The following is a 15,559-nucleotide window of genomic DNA, read 5'->3' on the forward strand; positions in this document are numbered from 1 at the left end:
CCCCAATATTCATTAAGCACTGTTTATAATAGCTAGGACATGGAAGCAATCTAGACATCCATTGATAGATGGATGGATAAAGAAGCTGTGATACATACATACAGTGAAATATTACTTAGCTATAAAAATGGATTTGAGTCAGTTCTAGTGAGATAGTTGAACCTAGAGACTGTTATACAGAGTGAAATAAGTTAGAAAGATAAAAAATAAATATCATATATTAATGCATATATATGGAATCTGAGCTTTACCAGTGGCTCAGATGGTAAAGAATCCACCTACAATGAAGGAGAGCCAGGTTCAACCCCTGGGTTAGGAAGATCCTATGGGGAAGGGAACGGTTACCCACTCCAGTATTTTTGCCTGGAGAATTCCACAGACAGAAGAGCCTGGTAGGATACAATCCATGGGGTCGCAAAGAATCAGACACAACTGAGCAACTAACATAAACACACACACATATGGAATCTAAAAAAGTTATATTGATGAACCTATTTGCAAGACAGGAATAGAGACACAGACATAGAGAACAGACTTATGGACACAGTGAGGGAAGGAGGGGTGTGATGAATTAATAGAGTAGCATTGAAACATACACATAACAAAACATACAAATTTCATATTATTTATACAAAATAGATAGCTAGTGGGAAGATAACACTGGAGACCAGACCTAGTGCTCTCTGACAACCTAGAGGCATGGGATGGGGTGGGGATGTGAGGGAGGTTCAAGAGGGAGGGGACAAATGTATACTTATGGCTGATTTATGTTGCTGTATGGCATAAACCAGTAAAATAGTATAAAACAATTATCTTCCACAAACTATCAAATTAATATCTATTGCATTTATTAATTAATAGTTTCTAAGCAATGTCATACATCAAGGCTGTATATTGTCACCCTGATTATTTAACTTATATGCAGAGTACATCATGAGAAATGCTGGGCAGGAAGAAGCACAAGCTGGAAATAAAATTGCTGGGAGAAATATCAATAACCTCAGATATACAGATAACACCACCCTTATGGCAGAAAGTGAAGAGGAACTAAAAAATCCTCTTGATGAAAGTGAAAGAGGAGAGTGAAAAAGTTGGCTTAAAGCTCAACATTCAGAAAACTAAGATCACGGCATCCGGTCCCATCATTTCATGGCAAATAGATGGGGAAACAGTGGAAACAGTGTCAGACTTTATTTTTTGGGCTCCAAAATCACTGCAGATGGTGACTGCAGCTGTGGAATTAAAAGACACTTACTCCTTGAAAGGAAAATTATGACCAACCTAGATAGCATATTACAAAGCAGAGATATTACTTTGCCAACAAAGGTCCGTCTAGTCAAGGCTATGGTTTTTCCAGTAGTCATGTATGGATGTGAGAGTTGGACTGTGAAGAAAGCTGAGCACCGAAGAACTGATGCTTTTGAACTGTGGTGTTGGAGAAGACTCTTGAGAGTCCCTTGGACTGCAAGGAGATCCAACCAGTCCATTCAGGAAATCAGTCCTGAATATTCATTGGAAGGACTGATGCTGACTGAAACTCCAGTACTTTGGCCACCTGATGCAAAAAGCTGACTCATTGGAAAAGACCTTGATGCTGAGAAGGATTGGGGGCAGGAGGAGAAGGGGACAGCAGAGGATGAGATGGCTGGATGGCATCACCGACTCGATGGACATGAGTTTGAATGGACTCCGGGAGTTAGTGATGGACAGGGAGGCCTGGTGTGCTGTGATTTATGGGGTTGCAAAGAGTCAGACACAACTGAGTGACTGAACTGAACTGAACTGAAGCAATGTCCAAATTATCTAAAGTGTATTCAAACAACTGGAACTCATCAAATTCCTATCTACTTTAAAGAAAGAGGCATGACAGATTTGCATTTGCCAAACAACTTCTTTTAAACTACAACAGGGTATCTCATGGCCCTAAGAGATGAGGGAAGCCAGAGCCTTGGTGTGAAGATAAGCTCTAAACCAAGAACAGTAAACAGCAATATTGGAGGTGCTTATAAACACAGTAAGAATTTCAAACCTAATGGAAGAGAGAACTGGAGAAAAAAGGAAGGAGTATGGAAACAAGGAGGCAAGATTCATGCCTGTCTTTTCTGTGGATCAGCTTCTGCTTAAAATTCTCCTTTAGGGTCCAGCAACATCTGCTAAATATCAGCTCTTGGTTTCATTAAGGAGCAAGAGGAAAAACAACCATATTGCTGGATGCCGTAGTGTGGCTCACAGATTTCCCCTTTTAAAACTGAAATGCCTATTCTTCATATGCTTAGAGCTTTGCCTGCAGCCAGTTCAAAGTTGAGGCTTTCTTCAGAAATTGCCCACAGCTAAGTAGAGCCACTTTGCTCTCACTCAGTCTAGAGACCGTTGTTCATTGTTCAGTTGCTAAGTCATGTCAGACTCTTGGTGACCCCCATTAACTATAGCACACCAGATTTCCCTGTCCTTTCCTATCTTCCAGAGTTTGCTCAAACTCATGTCCATTGTGCCCATGATGATTTGCAACCATCTCATTCTCTGTCGTCCCCTTCTCGTCCTGCCTCAATCTCTCCCAGCATCAGGGTCTTTCCCAATGAGTCATGCCTCTGCATTAGGTGGCACATATTCACTGACAAGTCAGTGTGGAGTACAAAGGCTTGGTCCCTTTGCTTCTATTAAGTATATCTCTGAAAGGTAATTGCAGGGCTTAGAATTCCCCACAGATTTAGCCAAGACTTCTGTTGCAGCTGCAATCACAGTTCGGCTCTGGCTAATCCTACTACCTATGCTTCCTTTCAGGTGTTGTTTCTGAATGCACTCCACATAAGCCAAATGCAGACACAACTCCCTCTTTATATGCAGTTCCTAGAACATGATAAAGAAAATTTTCAGTGCTAAGAGCAGACTTAGAAAAGAATCTACATGGGAATTGTGTAGCTGTGTCATTGGCTAGATGACTAGTAGTTGGGGCATAGAGAACCTCTAGTAAGCAATAATAGTGTAATATTAAACTTTTCTTGATGGAAGAAAATGCACTGGTGAGGGCAACACATCATGCATTTGAGAGTTCATTGGAAATAGTCATTATAGGGATCATAGAAATGGCTGAATTTTGCTGGGGGTCTCAGTTTTAGAAAATACTAATGAAAAGCTGAGGGTAATTCATCATTAATTTCAGGCCATGTGTGAAATTCAGAGGTCATCTCTTATAGTCAGAAGACAGATAAAATATTGAATATCCAGTCTGGAACCTGATTATAAAAATGTAAGCAGAGCTCTAATAATGAAGGTTGAAATTTTTTAAATTAGCAAGTTTGTGAAGGCATGTCAAAGTTCTTATTCAAGAGGAGTGAAATCCTGCAACTTAAGGCATGTGGACAATGCCTTAAAAGTCTTGAATCACAGATTATTCTGAAAAATAGATCTGCATAAATGCCACAGTCTTCCTAATTAAAGTTTAGCCAATCCTCTTGCAATGGGAACACAGCATAGTCATTTGCTCACATATTGTCTGTCTTCTTTCATACCACAACAGTAGAACTGAGTAACTGAGAAAGAAACTCCATGACCCTTAAAACCAAAAATGTTAACTATAAGTCCTTTTAAGAAAAAGTCTCCCAATCCCTGATCTAGAGGACTTTGACACTTCAATTCTGTAACACCCTCCTATACAATGAGGAATAATGAAGTCCAGGCCCAGGAATGGCTCAGCCAGTGGTAATTTCTGTGGTCTCAAAATGTGTAATTGAAATTATCACTTTGATAGTTGGCAGAATCCTACCATTCTACTTCTGTAGGATAAGACCTAACAAAATAAGGGGACTCAAGTGGAAAACTTTGAGGTTGCTGTACTATCCCAGTCTGGTCAAGAGATAAATCAAAACATCGTTACTTCTCAAGGGCAAACAGCAGTTATTACTCAAGTATTTTTCCTCAATATATCCATATCATCAACTAGTTCTTTTAAAATATTTGGAAACTCCTTTTAAAATATGAGTGAACTACTATAAATTCAAGGTGGTCACAATCCTGATTGCAACTGTGCTGAGGGACATATTTTCTTGGCCACAGTAGATATGTATGGTCTCACATATATCATACCCTTGAAATAGAGTGAATGAATTTTTTGATTCCTATCAAGGAGTAGAACAAGACACAGACACATTCATATGGGAAGGGTTGTTTACAGTTTTCCTTCTTGAGTCAAGTTTACAACCGCACCTGCTATCATAATTGAATCTGAAACCATTTGGAATATCAGGACACTCCAAAGAGTATCACATAGGTCTACTCTATTTATGGTATCATATAGAAGCCTTGATAAGATGAAACTGCTCCAGAAGGTGGAAGATGTAAGCTACAATGATAAAAGATCTCACTATGTCAGTGAACATTTAAGGAACCAATGATCTGGGGATGCTAGAATATACATATCAAAATAATGTATCAATATTGTGTTTCTAGCTTTCCACAATTAAGAAAACACAAAACCTTCTTTGGGTTTTGAAGGTAACGTGTTCTACACTTGGGAAAATAATCCAACCTATTTACTGAGTGGCACACAATCTTTGCAACTTTGAATAGGACCCAGAGAAAGAAACAATCACTATCAGATCCTGGTTGTGATGAAAGCACTGCTGACACTTGAGTCATATGTTGTAGAATGTATACATTACAAGGATCTTAGTGGGCAGTTTTGTGATAAGTTCTAGCTCACAACTGCAACAGAGAACTCTGGGATTCTAGATCAAAACCACATCATATGTATCTATGTATTTAAAAAGCAACTCCTAATCTGTAACTGGGCTGGAGGCAGAATATCTGATCAAGAGATATCAGGTGATCATGTGACCACAATTGCTCACATTGCACTGGGTATGTATACTCACAAAACCACAAGATCCCAAAGGCTTTGCAAAATGTTGCCCCATCAGTATCAACCCAGGATTTTGCATAGAATCTCATTGGATAAAGGGATTTTTTTACACAAATTGGGCTAAGAGAGTGGGAACACAACCTTGAAACTCATTGGTCACATCACAAACTGGATTGTATGATATGCCAGAAGCTGTCAGCTGACAGAACAATGGAATGATCTTCTTAAGGCATAGCTAAGGCACCATGTTGTAGACATGTTGGAGATACACTCCACAGGTATGAAGCACCATCTTCCAGGATGAAGTACATAACCTAAAGCAACAGCTATTATATGGTACCATATCTACAATGAATAGAACATGGGTCTGGAAACCAAATGGTTGAAGTAGAACTTGACTCAAGGTTGAAGTAGAAGCTGACTCAAGTAAGACTTAGCCTTACTCTCAGTGATCCACTTGGGGGATTTGAAATTTGGGTCCTCATCACTCTATGCTTTAAGAGTCTAGAAGTATGGGTTTTCAATGGGTAAATAGTCCCACCAGTGGGCAAAATGAGTGTTATTAAATTTTAGACTCATCTCTTTCCTATTCATAACCCTTGAGCCAAGAAATCTGCAGACTAGTAAAGGAAATATTATCTTGGTACAATGACATCAGAGAAGAAAATATGTGGCAGCCAGAGGATCCCCAGGAACACATCTTGTTACCCCTCTACTCATATTTGATAGCAAGTGAAGAATATCAGCAATTATACTCACAGAAAGGTATGGTCATGGGGCTTAAGGACATCTTAAGATTAAGAGTCTAGGCGACCCAACCAGATAAGTCATCAAGTCAACTAGGTAAGATAAACTGAGATATGAGCTGAGGATAAGGAAATCTCAAATGGGTAGTAAAGGAAGGGAATGAGGGATATAAGTTTCTAATTCTGAGACCAGAGCTGTCGCAAACAGTGAAGACTGAGATTTTTATTGGGCATACAAAATAATGTCATCTTGCTATAGATTCATGGAAGCTGACAGTAGACAAATCACTTCTCACCAGAGACAAAGTATTTTTTGCACAAAGGAGAATCATTTTCCAGAGGATCAGCATATTTTTGTCAATCATCTGAGCTGCTATCTTCACAAGGCAAAGTGGAGACTCAGATGGCACTTTTAGATGTGTTGGGGGCACATGAAGGAGATCATTGGTTTTGTTAGGGTCTACCTTTTTCATAGTAAGTGATGAGTAAGCCAGGTCTTTGTCTCAGAGGGATATTACCTGCTGCTTAAAAGTTATTTGATGAAAACTCAGTCTTAAGCTTTGTGTAAAGGATACTTTTTCTTCCATTCCTGACATACATGGCAAGATGTATAGGAGTGCAAAAAACCCATGGAGTATTGCCCTCCAATAAGTGGTAAGGCTTGTCGTTTGCTTTATTTTCCAGGTCAGTTGGAATCTTGAGGCAGCTCTTTTTGGATGACCTAAAATTATCATAAAATCAAGTGTAATTTGGCAATAGTGTGAACTGAAGTAGGTACTTGAGGTTTCACCCAGATGTCCACTCACTCCACCAACTACTTGATGTGCTATCTAATTATGGCTCATAGATAATTTTCTTCCTAGGAATTTCATTTAGTAAAAGAACTCTTCACACAAGTTTCTTCCTCTGGCCAATTCTCCTTACTTTACTTATTTACAGATACTATTCCTGAGATAGTTATGAGAGAACTATTCAATTCCTGCAAGATTCAGTTTCAGAATCTGTTTTCAAAAGAACTCACTAAAGAGCAGACAAAAGAGGCAATAACTGCGATCCCACAGCCTCCAGAATGAAAACTGCAATCACAGAAAGCTAACCAAAATGATCACATGGATTACAGCTTTATATAACTCAATGAAGCTATGAGCCATGCCATGTGGGGCCCCCCAAGATGGACAGGGCCATGGTGAAGATTTCTGACAAAATGTGGCCCACCGGAGAGGAGGATGGCAAACCATTTCAGTATTCTTACCTCGGGAACCCCATGAACAGTATGAAAAGGCAAAAGGTATGGCACTGGAAGACTAGCCCCCCAGGTCTGTAGGTATCTAATATGCTATTGGAGAAGAGCAGAGGAAGAGCTTCAGAAAGAACGAAGAGCTGAACCAAAGCAGAAATAATGCTCAGTTGTGGATGTGTCTGGTGGTGAAAATAAAGTCCGATGCTGTAAAGAACAATAATTGCATAGGAACCTGGAATGTTAGGTTCATGAATCAAGGTAAACTGGATGTGGTCAAGCAGGAAATGGCAAGAGTGAGCATTGACATTTTAGGTACCAGTGAACTAAAATGGATGAGAATGGATGAATTTAATTCAGAAGACCATTATGTCTACTACTGAGGGCAAGAATCCCTTAGATGAAATAGAGTAACCCTTAGAGTCAACAAAAGAGTTCAAAATGTGGTAATTGGGTGCAATCTCAAAAACACCAGAATGATCTTGATTTGTTTCCAAAGCAAACCATCAGCATCACAGTAATCCAAGTCTACACCCCAACCACTAATGCCAAAGAAGCTAAAGTCCAATGGTTCTATGAAGACCTACAATATCCTCTAAAACCAACAACAAAAAAAGATGTCCTTTTCATCATAGGGAACTGGGATGCAAAAGTAGGAAGTCAAGAGATACCTGCAGTAACAGGCATGTTTGCCTTGAAGTACAAAATGAAGCAGGGCAAAGGCTAACAGAGTTTTGCTAAGAGAATGCACTTGTCATAGCAAACAACTTTTTCTAACTATGGAAGAGAGGAAGAGAAAACTCATCAAATGGACATCACCAGATGGTCATTACTGAAATCAGTACCAACAATCTTTGGTCAATACCAAAGACTGATTATATTCTTTGCAGCTGAAGATAGAGATACTCTATACAGTCAGCAAAAACAATATCAGGAGCTGACTGTGGTTCAAATAATGAACTTCTTATTGCCAAATTCAGAGTTAAATTGAAGAAAGTAAGGAAAACCACTAGGTCATTCAGGTATCACCTAAATCAAATTCCTTATGGTTATACAGTGGAAGTGACATATGGATTCAAGGGATTAGATCTGGTAAACAGAATACCTGAAGAACTATGGGTGGAGGTTCATAACATTGTACAGGAGGTGGTGACAAAGATCACACCAAGAAGGAGAAATGCAGGAAGACAAAGTGGGTGAGAAAAGAAGAGAAGTGAAAGGCAAAGGATAAAGGGAAAGATATACTAAACTGAATTCAAAGTTCCAGATAATAGCAAGGAGAGATAAGAAAGCCTTCTTAACAGATAAATACCAAGAAATAGAGAAAAACAATAGAATGGGAAAGACTAAAGATCTCTTCAAGAAAATCAGAGATACCAAGGGAATATTTCATTCAAAGCTGGATACAAAAAAGGACAGAAATGGCAAGAACCTAACAGAAATAGAAGACATTAAGAAGAGGTATCAAGAATACCCAGAACAACTACAGAAAAAAGATCTTAATGAACCAGATAACCACAATGGTGTGGCCACTCAACTAGAACCAGACAACCTAAGGTGTGAAGTCAAGTGGGCTTTAGGAAGCATTACTGTGAACAAAGCTACTGGAGATGATGAAATTCCAGCTGACAAAATTAGAAATGAAAATGGAGAGATCACAACAGACAACACAGAAATACAAAGGATCATAAGAGACTATTATCAGCAACTATACACAAATAAAATGGACAACTTGGAAGAAATGGACAAATTCTTAGAAAAGTACAACTCTCCAAAATTGAACCAGGAAGAAATAGAAAATCTTGCCAGACCAATTGCAAGCACGGAAATTGAAGCTGTAATCAGAAATCTTACAACAAACAAAAGCCCAAGATCAGATGGCTTCACAGCTGAATTCTACCAAAAATTTAGAGAAGAACTAACACCTATCCTACTCAAACTCTTCCAGAAAATTGCAGAGGAAGGTAAACTTCCAAACTCATTCTATGAGGCCACTATCACTCTAATACCAAAACCTGACAAAGATGCCAAAAAAGAGAAAACTACAGGCCAATATCGCTGATGAACATAGATGCAAAAATATTTAACAAAATTCTAGCAAACAGAATCCAATAACATATTAAAAAGATCATATATCATGACCTAGTGGGCTTTATCCCAGGAATGCAAGGATTCTTCAATATCTACAAATCAATCAATGTAATATAACACATTAACAAATTGAAACATAAAAACCATGTGATTATCTCAATAGATGCAGAAAAAGGCTTTGACAAAATTCAACATCCATTTATGATAAAAACTCTCCAGAAAGCAGAAATAGAAGGAACATACTTCAACATAATAAAAGCTATATATGACAAACCCTCAGCAAACATTACCCTCAATGGTGAAAAACTGAAAGCATTTCCCCTAAAGCCAGGAACAAGACAAGGATGCCCACTCTCACCACTACTATTCAACATAGTTTTGGAAGTGTTGGCCACAGCAATCAGAACAGAAAAAGAAATAAAAGGAATATAGATCGGAAAAGAAGTAAAACTCTCACTGTTTGCAGATGACATGATCCTCTACATAGAAAACCTTAAAGACTCTACCAGAAAATTACTAGAGCTAATAAATGAATATAGTAAAGTTGCAGGGTATAAAATTAACACACAGAAATCCCTTGCATTTCTACACACTAACAATGAGAAAACAGAAAGAGAAATTAAGGAAACAATTCCATTCACCAGTGCAATGAAAAGAATAAAATACTTAGGAATATATCTATCTAAAGAAACAAAAGACTTATATATAGAAAACTATAAAACACTGATGAAAGAAATCAAAGAAGACACAAATAGATGGAAAAATATACCGTGTTATGGATCGGAAGAATCAATATAGTGAAAATGAGTATACACTACAAAGCAATCTATAGATTCAATGCAATCCCTATCAACTTACCAATGGTATTTTTCACAGAACTAGAACAAATAATTTCACAATTTGTATGGAAATACAAAAAGCCTCGAATAGCCAAAGCAATCTTGAGAAAGAAGAATGGAACTGGAGGAATCAACCTGCCTGACTTCAGGCTCTACGACAAAGCCACAGTCATCAACACAGTATGGTACTGGCACAAAGACAGAAATATAGATCAATGGAACAGAAAGCCCAGAGATAAATCCATGAACCTATGGACACCTTATCTTTGACAAAGGAGGCAAGAATATACAATGGAGAAAAGACAATCTCTTTAACAAGTGGTGCTGGGAAAACTGGTCAACCACTTATAAAAGAATGAAACTAGAACACTTTGTAACACCATACACAAAAATAAACTCAAAATGAATTAAAGATCTAAACATAAGACCAGAAATCATTAAACCCCCAGAGGAAAACATAGGCAAAACACTCTTCAACATAAACCACAGCAGGATCCTCTATGACCCACCTCCCAGATTTTTGGAAATAAAAGCAAAAATAAACAAATGGGACCTAATTAAAATTAAAAACTTCTGCACAACAAAGGAAACTATAAGCAAGGTGAAAAGACAGCCTTCAGAATGGGAGGAAATAATAACAAATAATTAATCTCAAAAATGTACAAACAACACCTGCAGCCCAATTCCAGAAAAATAAAAGACCCAATCAAAAAGTGGGCCAAAGAACTAAACAGACATTTCTCCAAAGAAGACATACAGATGGCTAACAAACACATGAAAAGATGCTCAACATCACTCATTATCAGAGAAATGCAAATCAAGACCACAATGAGATACCATTACATGCCAGTCAGAATGGCTGCTATCCAAAAGTCTACAAGCAATAAATGCTGGATAGGGTGTGGAGAAAAGGGAACCCTCTTACACTGTTGGTGGGAATGCAAACTAGTACAGCCACTATGGAGAACAGTGTGGATATTCCTTAAAAAACTGGAAATAGAACTGCCATATGACCCAGCAATCCCACTGCTGGGCATACGCACTGATGAAACCAGAATCAAAAGAGACACATGTACCCCAATTTTCATCACAGCACTGTTTATAATTGCCAGGACATGGAAGCAACCTAGATGTCCATCAGCAGATGAATGGATAAGGAAGCTGTGGTACATATACACAATGGAATATTACCCAGCCATTTAAAAGAATACATTTGAATCAGTTCTAATGAGGTAGATGAAACTGGAGCCTATTTTATAGAGTGAAGTAAGCCAGAAAGGAAAACACCAATACAGTATACTAACATATATACATGGAATTTAGAAAGAAGGTAATGATAACCCTGTATGCAAGACAACAAAAGAGACACAGAATTATTTAACAGTTTTGGACTCTGTGGGAGAGGGGTAGGATGAGGGCAAGATCATATGGGAGAATGGCATTAAAACATCATATGTGAAACAAATCGCCAGTCCAGGTTTGATGCATGATACAGGGTGCTCAGGGCTGGTGCACTGGGATGACCCAGAGGAATGGGATGGGGAGGGAGGTGGGTGGGGGTTCAGGATGGGGAATACGTGTACACTCATGGAGGATTCAAGTCAATGTATGGCAAAACCAATACAATATTGTAAAGTAAAATAAATAAATAAATTAATAATAATAATAAAAGAAATTCCAGCTGAGCTATTTCAAATTCTAAAAGATGATGCTGCTAAAGTGCTGCACTCAACGTGCCAACAAATTGGGAAAACTCAGCAATAGCAACAGGACTGGAAAGTTAAGTGTTCGTTCCAATCCCAAAGAAGGGCAAAGGTAAAGAATGTTTAAACTACTGTACAATTACACATATTTCACATGCTAACAAGTTAATGTTCAAAATCCTTCAAGCTAGGCTTCCACAGTACTTGAACTGAGAACCTCCAGATGTACAATCTAGTTTTAGAAAAGACAGAAGAATCAGAGATAGAATTGCCAACATCTGTCGGATATAGAAAAAGCAATGGCATTCTAGAAAAGCATCTACTTCTGCCTCATTGACTGTATGAAAGCCTTTGACCGTATGGATCACAACAAACTGGAAATTCTTAAAGAGATGTGAATACCAAATCACCTTACCTATTTCCTGAGAAACCTATATGCATGTCAAAAAGCAACAGTTAGAACTGGACATGGAACGAAGTACTGGTTCAAAATGTAGAAAGTAGTACATCAAGGCTGTATACTGTCACCTGCTTATTCAACTTATATGCAGAGTACATCATTTGAAATGCTGGGCTGGATGAAGCACAAGCTGGAATCAAGATTGCTACAAGAAATATCAACAGCCTCAGTTATGCAGATGATGCCACTCTAATGGCAGAAAATAAAGATGAACTAAAGAACCTATCGATGAAGGTGAAACAAAGAGTGAAAAAACTGGCTTAAAACTCAACATTCAGCAAACTAAGATCATGGCATCCTATCTCATTACTTCATAGCAATCAGATTGGAAAAAAGTGAAAATAGTGGCAGATTTTATCTTACTGGGCTCCAAAGTAACTGGGGACACTGATTGCAGCCATGAAATTAAAAGACGCCTGCTCTTTGGAAGGAGAGCTAAGACAAGCCTAGACAATGTGTTAAAAACCATAGACATCACTGTGCTGACAATGTTCGTATAATCAAAGCTATGGTTTTTCCAGTAGTCATGTACGGATGTGAGCATTGGATCATAAAGGGTGAGCGTCAAAGAACTGACGCTTTCAAATTGAGGTGTTGGAGAAGACTCTTGAGAGTCCCCTGAACTCCATAGGGATCAGACCAGTCAATCCTAAAGGAAATCAACCCTGAGTAGTCACTGGAAGTGTTGATACTGCACTTGAGGCTCTGATACTTTGGCCACCTGATGTGAAGATCCGACTTATTAGAAAGGATCCTCATACTGGGAAGGGTTGAAAGCAAAGGGAGAAGGTGACAGACAGAGAGGTAGTTGGATGGCATCACCGAGTCAATGGACATGTGTCTGAGCACACTCTGGGAGATAGTGAAGGACAGGAAAGCCTGGCGAGCTACAGTTCATGGGGTTGCAAATAGTCAGACACGACTTAGTGACTGAACAACAACAACAACCTCTGTAGCATCAACACAAATGACATAACCACCTGAACATTTGAAGTTTTACACCTGGGTACATCTAACAGTCACGTTGACATTGTGACTTAAGCCTAGTCTCAGACATTAGCTTCCCTTGTTTAAAAAAGAAAAGAAAAGAAAAAAGAAGCATAAACAAATATTTTTTCTGAAAATCAAATGACTTAAGTTCACCTATCATATTTGTCTCCTGTGCTTCTCAAAATACTTCTTGAATGAAAGCAACTATATTTCTACATCATGTGCTATTTACTTTGCAGTCTGCATTCTTATACTTTTATGCCCTTTCTTCCGAAGTACTGAATATGGAGAATCTCCTACCTCCTAATTTCTTTCATTTCTCTCTTTCTATATGGGAAGACAAATGTGTAGAGTCAGTGATTGACTCAAAGGGGATTCTCTGAAGACTAATTCAGTCACTATTCTATTCTATTCTCAGGTATTCACTGTTCTAGATTCTTTGGTTGTTACCTAAAGTAAGGTAATCGTGCTTGAACATATCTAATCTCACCAGTAAACAAAATATCATATTCCTGTTCCAAAGTTGTGTGGCAATTACAATAATCCAATTATAATACCCTTAGGAGAATATGGGTACCCTTTGCAGAAGTATACATAGGAGATTCAATCATTCTATTTTTTAATACTTCTGATGGATATTATTATATTTTCAACTTTATATATATATATATATATATACTTTTGTATGTATATATATATATATATATATATATATATACTTTTGTATGTATAAGATAATTCTTCATAAAAATATACATTGATATCTAATTTGGTTATATTTGATCAAAGTGTCACCTGAAAATTCAAATCCTATGAAATTTAAGATTACTTATGACTGGTACATGATCAATCTTCTGAATGTTCTATAAGTACTTTGAAATAATGTATTTTTTTGTATTTGTTTAATATGCATGTAGTAGCTATGTTCTATAAATGTACTAGGTCAAATTAGTGGAGAATGTTGCTCAATTATGTTACTTCCTTAGTGTTTTTCTACTTTTTCTATTAATACTAAGAGTGAGTATAAAAATGTCTACCTCTCAATGGAAATTATTCTATTACAGCTTTCAGTTTTTACTTCTAGTGTTTTTGAAGCTATGCTTTTTTATGAATACACATTTAAAACTATCATGATTATTTGATGAATTGATTCTTTCATCACTATGAAATATTATTCTATTAATATTTATTAATACTCTTTGCCCTGAAGGCTAAGTTTTCTAATATTAACAAAACTTAAGTTTTTCCATGGTTAGGGTTTCTATGATATTTTTTCTATCATTTTACTTTGACTTTTCTGCCTTTTCATAAACAATGTATAGTTGAGAGTTCCTTTTACTAACATTTATCTATGTATTTATGGCTGTGCTGGGTCTTCATTGCTGCACATGGGTTTTCTCCAGTTGCAGCAAGCCACTCCCCAACCATGATACGCATGTTTCTCGTTTACTGTGGTCTCTCCTCTTGCAGAACACAGGCTCTAAGCACACCGGCTTCAGTCGTTGCAGTGCATGACCTCAGTAGTTGAGGCTCCAGTGCTCCAGAGCATCAGCTCAGAATTGGGTGCACAGGCCAATTGGCATGTGGGGTCTTACCACATCAGGGATCGAACTTGTGTTTCTTGCATTGGTAGGTGGACTCCTCACCACTGAGCCACCAGGGAAACCAGAGATTTTCTTTTTCATCCTGCATAATAATCTCATGCCTTTAACCAATGTTCAGCCTTTAGTATTTACTAAGATTATTGCTATTTCCATTTTATTTACTCTGGACTTATATGTATGCATACATATGTTTAGATATAGATATTGATATAAATATAGGTATCTTAAGTTTATTTCTAGTGGTTGTTCCAGAATTTGTGACATGCATATTAAAATATCATTAACTACCTTTATGTAATGTTATGTCACTTCACGTATGATGAACAGCTTTACAATATATTTCTATTTCTCCCCTTTGTACTTTGTATCATTACTTTTGCATACTTCACCTCTGTATATGTTACAAACTCCTCACAATACACTATTAAATATTTTTGTTTTAAAAAACATTCTTAAGAAAACATTTTTTTTTTTAAATTGAAAGTCCTTTCTATTTATACACTTATTTATTATTTCTAGTTCTGCTTTGGATAATCATGTTTTGTTTTGTTATGTTTTTATTCACCAGAAGAATGTTATGATTAATCCCCTAGAGAAAATTTCTTGGCAATGAATTTTTGTTTAATTGTTAAAGGATATGTTTGTTGGAAATAGAATTTGACATCAAGAGTTTGTTTTGCTGTTTTCTCTCCTTCCTGCACTTGAAGCATTTTGGTGAGCTCTCTTTTGATTTACACACCAGCTGTTTTTCTATAGACCGTTATACATGATAAAAATGAAATCCTATCTTATAATAGACTCTGTACTTGAGGGCCTATTAAAGGATGAATACCAAAAAATACAAATAATAATGGGAAAATGGAGATCACCTCTATATTAATGAGTTTGAAAACTAGGGAAACATTCCCCTTTACATCTTCGGTAATATGATTCTACAAATTCATCAATAAATCAGTTACTTTAGAAGAACCCATATTCCTTTCAGAGAGCAAGAAAACTTTTTTTTTTTTTTTTTTTTTTTATAGTACTAA

Source organism: Dama dama, chromosome 31, assembly GCF_033118175.1.
Source record: "Dama dama isolate Ldn47 chromosome 31, ASM3311817v1, whole genome shotgun sequence".
NCBI lineage: Eukaryota > Metazoa > Chordata > Mammalia > Artiodactyla > Cervidae > Dama > Dama dama.